The sequence below is a fragment of the Salvelinus sp. IW2-2015 genome, unplaced genomic scaffold (genome assembly GCF_002910315.2).
Source record: "Salvelinus sp. IW2-2015 unplaced genomic scaffold, ASM291031v2 Un_scaffold16481, whole genome shotgun sequence".
Lineage (NCBI taxonomy): Eukaryota > Metazoa > Chordata > Actinopteri > Salmoniformes > Salmonidae > Salvelinus > Salvelinus sp. IW2-2015.
This window is the reverse complement of record NW_019957607.1, coordinates 42,994-49,996: the sequence shown is the minus strand read 5'-3', so window position 1 is coordinate 49,996 and position 7,003 is coordinate 42,994. Positions and strand designations below refer to the sequence as shown.

The window sequence follows — 7,003 nt, the reverse complement described above, 5'->3', positions numbered from 1 at the left end:
GTCAAGTCGATCCCGTTAACGGGATCTCAGCCGTAAGAAGTTTTAACAAATAACACAGATAATGAAGATAGTCTTTTCAGGTGAATATTCCCTTTGTATAAATTGAAACGTATTTTAGGTAGCATGAATAAAGCACTGGGAACAGCAATATTCTATGTGCTGGCCTCTCATTTCCTATACCCATTCTACGAATTATATTTCAATGTTGTTAACCCGTTGCTTGCCACTTGCCACCCACCATGCGTGTGGTGGAGGTGGAGGAGCTGGGGATGTAGAGAATGATGAAAAGTCAAATGTTGAGTTTTATAAAGTTGCAGAAAGTTGTGTACGTAATGTGCCCTAAACTGTGGTCCTTGGTCAGATGTTTGTAATTACAGCTCACCATTGAGCTGTGACTGCAGGTTCAATTTCCAGGCCCTGCAGTGTGCGACGGATTCCGAAATCTCTGACTTGAGGTCTGGAGAACCTCTGTGCTGGACGCCACCTCCTTGTTCAACGTCTCTGTCTGTAAAACACAAAAAGTGGTCAATCACAGAAACAACCACATTTCAGCTCATGATAGAATGTGACAATGTTACCAACTAGAAGTAAAGGAACATCTACACCATAAACATAGTTTAGGGGTTCTAGAGGTTCTACCTTGGTCTGGAACCAGGACTCCAGGTCACGCTGGTTCTTGGCACTTAAGGACTCGTACTGCTCACGGATCTCAGCCATGACTCTGGTCAGGTCCTCCTGTGGTGCTGCGTCCAAATTGATCTGTCCAGTCATCTGCATCCTCATGCCAGCAGCTCCTGTGGAGAAACACATAGTGGTGAGTTTAAAGGATTAAGACGTGACTGACCACTGCCGATGGTAACAACTTGACCTGTCCTCTGTCTTCATTATGAATTTGAACACCATTGCTTAACACACATGTACTTGAAAGCCACCACCCACTCTTCCACTGCCGAAACCATAACCCACACCACCACAGGTTAGTCGAGGTAATTTGTAAAGTGACTATGCACAGATAATAAACAGCAAGTAGCAGCAGTATAAAAACAAAGGTGCAGGAAGCAGTGGGGGTTGGGGGTCAATGTAAATAGTCCGGGTTGCCATTTGATTAATTGTTCAGCAGTCTCATGGCTTGGGGGTAGAAGCTGTTAAGGAGCCTTTTGGTCCAAGACTTTGCGCTCCGGTGTTGCTTGCCAACAGAACAGTCTGTGACTTCGGTTTCTGGAGTCTTTGACAATTTTTGGGGCCTTCCTCTGACACCGCCTGGTATATACTGTAGGTCCTGGATGTCAGGAAGCTTGGCCCCAGTGATGTACTGGGCTGTACGCACTACCCTCTGTAGCGCCTTATGGTCAGATGCTGAGCAGTGCCATACCAGGCGGTGATGCAATCAGTCATCACCGCCTGTCCTTTCCTTAAACTTAACAGTCCATTGTTGCTTCATAGTGTTTGTGATTTTATGCATAGACTCAGGTACCATATATTAAGTTTCACTCAACTTTATGCATTTTCCATCCACTGTAGTTGTCTGCAGGTCCAACAAAAGTCGTTTTCCTTCCTTTTCCAACTTTATAGCACCATGGGATGAGTCATTCTCCAGGCATCGTACCCCATGAGAAATCACAGCAGATGTGATTAATGATAGAACGACTATCTTTTCCCTTAACACCTTGGCAAGGAATTTGGCATCTGCAGCGTGCAAGAACAAGCTATTGCTTGTTTGCATATTTCCATATGACCAGAGCATGCTCCAGATGTTGCCATTTGAGTCCCATGTTCTGTATGTGTAACGTCCGTTGTGGAAGAAGGTGAGGACCAAGGTGCAGCGTGGTAAGTGTCCATGTTAAATTATTTAACTCAGAACACTAAATAACAAAAAGACGAACGAAACCGAAACCGTTCTGTCTGGTGCAGACACAAAGACAGAAAACAACTACCCACAACAAAGGTGGGAACAGGCTACCTAAGTATGGTTCTATATTAGAGACAACGAATGACAGCTGCCTCTAATTGGGAACCATACCAGGCCAAAAACATAGAACTACAAAAACATAGAATGCCCACCCCAACTCACGCCCTGACCAAACCAAAATAGAGACATAAACAAGGAACTAAGGTCAGGGCGTGACACTATGTGGGAAAGTTGATTGCATTTGGTTAAAGCCAATGAGCATTGCAGAAGTTATGTTTTCATGTTAATGATTTGCATTAGAATGGATTATTGAGACATTGGTGGAGATGTTGCACTATATACAGCTATTGCCTTTAAGTCAACACGGTCTAACTAGAATATGTAACAAAAAAGTTACATTTAACCTTGTAGGTAAATTGTCACCATAGCTGACATATTAACACGTAAGTTGCAGTGACATCTCACTGGCTCACCATGTCATTTCTGTAAGGAACACGAGGGAGACAGAGAGCTGGTTTCAAGCGCAGGGCACAGCAGGTGTTTAATGTAAAGGACCATAGGAGGAGGCAGGTAGCTGGGTCCAGGTTCAGGCAGAAGGTCATACACAGGGGGTACAAAAAGTACAGGCAGGGAAAAGGCTAGTAATGTAGTCCGAGAGATCAGGAAATAGGTAGATAACAGGAAATCTGATAGGCTAATGTACAGGGAAAGGCATCCAGTGAGGCAGGCAAAAACTATCATACATAGGATTAACAATCACGCGAAAACCAGCGCTCCAAATAGAAGTGTGTCAAAAACAAACAATACTTCACAACGATTGGTGCAAAGAACTGAACTAAATAGTGTGTGATAATGACATACAGGTGTGTGAATAGGTATCATAATTAGGGTGATTGGGATCTGGAGAGTGAGATGCGTGCAGGGGATCTATGTGTTTAGAGTGTGAGCTGGAATGGCCTGGGAAGTGAGCTGCGTTCAGGGGATCTACGTGCATGAGAGTGTGAGTTGGAAGCAGATGTTACAATTGAACATGGACAATTGAGTGATATTTGGTTGAGATGATGATCAATGAGATTATAACCTATATTCACCCATTCAAAAAGACAGACAAAAGTTTGTTGAATTCCCAATGTGTATCACTATGCTTTAAACCATCCAAAAACATTGTCTGATTTTTTGTTTAGTTGTCACCTAAATGTGTTATATCTGCACTTCAAACGTTTAGCACAAGGTTCAAATGGCAAAACAATGACAGAAATGTTGTGTATTTGTACAACTCAATGTGTTGTCACTGTGCTTCATCTAATAGCACAACCAAATGAGCTGAATTGCAGTTTGCATTAAAAGTACATGGTGCAAGCAAGGGCGGACTAGAACCAGAAATGTGGCCTGGCATTCTGTTTTTTAAAGCTAAGTTCCTGCAATCTACTTCGTTTAGCATGACATCTATGTTGGGTATGCTATTTCATGATAATAATTATGATAAAATGTAGTCTAGAGTAAATTGCACAGCCATATCCCACTCTTATCCCTCCATTCCCCACTTTCTTTCATACCCACATTACTCTCAAACCCAGAGGAGTAAAATTATGCGAGGAGTGTTTTTGCCTCTGGTCACAAAGGTTTAAGGTCGCATTAGTCAAACTTTTCTATCTCTATAACATCTCCTAAACTCTCCTGGTTTGTGTCATGCATATGTGTATCTCTCAACTATATAGAAAAGTGGTGGGCCGTCAGGGCCTGCAAGGCCTTCTCTGCTGGCCTAAACATCATCAGAATATATATATTTTTTTTAAATATATTTTCCCACAAATATGTATTAAATTATTCCCCAGAGTAAGAGTTATACTCTTCATTTCATAGCTTTCCTCTTGGTTGCACTGCTTCCAGCCCCAGGTTAGATTTGGAGGGCTGGTCTTTATGTTAGATCTTTATCCAATCATATTCAGCCATCATGTGTTGCCAGGGTCTAAAATCTGCCCTCAGGCCTTCAATCAACAGTGCGGGCGCTTGTAGCTTATAGTGAATGGAAATTAAAATTTAGTGTCAACAATCAGCTTTAGAGTTGGCTATTGTACGCCTGCTAGCTGGCTCCAGTGTTACACAGGAGCCAGCTAGCAGGCGTAGTGCGTGCACGTCTTTTGATTGGATTACCAATATTGAGAGGCAGGTCTATGGGCAGATCTAGGAAACTGAATTTGATAAACGAATTAATTTGCTTCTACTAAGCTGTTTTTTCAACCCACAATGGCGGAAGGAGGAGAAGATATCGATTTGGTCGAGGATATAATTATAACGCCATTCTCAAGACGAACTTTTCAGAAAAGTTAGACATTGTAAGGAGAGGTTGCCCGACGCCACAAAGCCTGTCACAGGCGGGAAAGCCACTTTCAAAGTTTCAACACGAGCGCGTGTCAATGGCTCACAGGCTCCGAGAAGCACTGCAAACTGTACTGCTGGGAATGCCTATTATTTGCAAGTGATCGATTTGGTGTTTGGAGCCACACTGGCTTTGCACACTTGAGTTGTCTAACCAAGGCAGCAACGAGACACCAAAGTACGGCTGGGCACTTACAAGCAATTGTGCTTTTGAAAACTTTTGGGGACACCGGAGTGGATCTACTAACAGCGCGCAGGGCAACGGAGCTGCACAATGAAAAGGTGAAGGGAAATATTGAAAAAGACTCATTGGTTGTGTCATGTTTTTGGGTAAACACTGTTTACCCAAAATGTCAATTTGTCAATTTCAAGGTGACGCAACGCCTGGTTATACTGCGTTTCTGTCTAAATGTATAGTGTCTAGAGCCATGGCATCATAATGATGGTAATAAGAGTGGATTAATTCGGGTGGGACTGTGTAGTACCTCACTGAAGGCCCAGCCCCAGGCCCACGGCACGCCACTGATATAGAATTAACATGTGCTATGACATGCAGTGTGCAATGTACTCTCATGACCAATACCTGCACTCTGCAGGCTTTTACAAACTCTCAGAAACTGGCATCTTGGTGCTGGCGTGGGATAGACGATTGTGGGAGGTGGGAGGGAAGAGGTTCAGTGGTCCATAATAACCCTTTTATTTTATACACTCCTTGTCTCACCATTAGCCTTTGCAACCTCAAAAATAAAATTCTGTTTGTATGTTGTTTATAATGATTGGTATTGATAATTAATATAATCACAGAAACCTGTATCTGGTTGGTTCTTTCCATCAACACGCTCCTTCTCCAGTAGGGGGGATAACGTCCTAGACCACTGTTACTCTATCCACAAGCAAGCATACAAGGCCCTTCCTCGTCCCCACGTCGGCAAATCAGACATGACTCTATACTCCTACTTCCTGTCTACAAAGTCAAACAGGAAGTACCTGTGACACGCTCCATAGAGAAACGACCCCGAATCGGAGACTAAGCTACAAGACTGCTTTTGCTAGTGCTGACTGGAATATTTTACGTACTCAGCCGATATTTAATTCAATGTTGTTAACCCATTGCTTGCACCTTGCCATCCACCATTTCTCTGTGACGATCACACCATGCGTGTGGTGGAGGTGGAGGAGCTGGGCCAGCGCTGCAGGAGCTGAGGCCGGAGCTGAGGCCGGAGCTAGAGGAGCTGAGGCCGGAGCTAGAGGAGCTGAAGCCAGAGCTGGAGGAGCTGAGACTGGAGCTGAGGCCGGAGCTGTGGCCGCGATTTCGAAGAGCTGAGAAAGGCTGTGAGGAAGGGAAACCAATGATTAGCATAGGTAGCATCCATGAAGAGTTGTAGAAAGTTGTGTACGTAATGTGCCCTAAACTGTGGTCCTTGGTCAGATGTTTGTAATTACAGCTCACCATRMTGAGCTGTGACTGCAGTTCAATTTCCAGGCCCTGCAGTGTGCGACGGATSTCCGAAATCTCTGACTTTGAGGTCTGGAGAACCTCTGTGCTGGACGCCACCTCCTTGTTCAACGTCTCTGTCTGTAAAACACAAAAAGTGGTCAATCACAGAAACAAACCAACATTTCAGCTCATGATAGAATGTGACAATGTTACCAACTAGAAGTAAAGGAACATCTACACCATAAACATAGTTTAGGGGTTCTAGAGGTTCTACCTTGGTCTGGAACCAGGACTCCAGGTCACGCTGGTTCTTGGCACTTAAGGACTCGTACTGCTCACGGATCTCAGCCATGACTCTGGTCAGGTCCTCCTGTGGTGCTGCGTCCAAATTGATCTGTCCAGTCATCTGCATCCTCATGGCCAGCAGCTCCTGTGGAGAAACACATAGTGGTGAGTTTAAAGGATTAAGACGTGACTGACCACTGCCTGATGGTAACAACTTGACCTGTCCTCTGTCTTCATTATGAATTTGAACACCATTGCTTAACACACATGTACTTGAAAGCCACCACCACCTCTTCCACTGCCGAAACCATAACCACCACCACCACAGGTTAGTCGAGGTAATTTGTAAAGTGACTATGCACAGATAATAAACAGCAAGTAGCAGCAGTATAAAAACAAAGGTGCAGGAAGCAGTGGGGGTTGGGGGGTCAATGTAAATAGYCCGGGTTGCCATTTGATTAATTGTTCAGCAGTCTCATGGCTTGGGGGTAGAAGCTGTTAAGGAGCCTTTTGGTCCAAGACTTTGCGCTCCGGTGTTGCTTGCCAACAGAACAGTCTGTGACTTCGGTTTCTGGAGTCTTTGACAATTTTTGGGGCCTTCCTCTGACACCGCCTGGTATATACTGTAGGTCCTGGATGTCAGGAAGCTTGGCCCCAGTGATGTACTGGGCTGTACGCACTACCCTCTGTAGCGCCTTAYGGTCAGATGCTGAGCAGTTGCCATACCAGGCRGTGATGCAATCAGTCATCACCGCCTGTCCTTTTCCTTAAACTTAACAGTCCATTGTTGCTTCATAGTGTTTGTGATTTTATGCATAGACTCAGGTACCATTATATTAAGTTTCACTCAACTTTATGCATTTTCCATCCACTGTAGTTGTCTGCAGGTCCAACAAAAGTTTTTAATGTAAAGGACCATAGGAGGAGGCAGGTAGCTGGGTCCAGGTTCAGGCAGAAGGTCATACACAGGGGGTACAAAAAGTACAGGCAGG

The 7,003-nt window shown here is 44.3% G+C and overlaps 1 pseudogene; it reads right to left on the bottom strand.

The window, feature by feature from the left end:
- Nucleotides 1–208: 208 nt before the first annotated feature.
- Nucleotides 209–5,291, bottom strand: LOC112080772 (keratin, type I cytoskeletal 13-like; annotated as a pseudogene).
- Nucleotides 5,292–7,003: the final 1,712 nt, after the last annotated feature.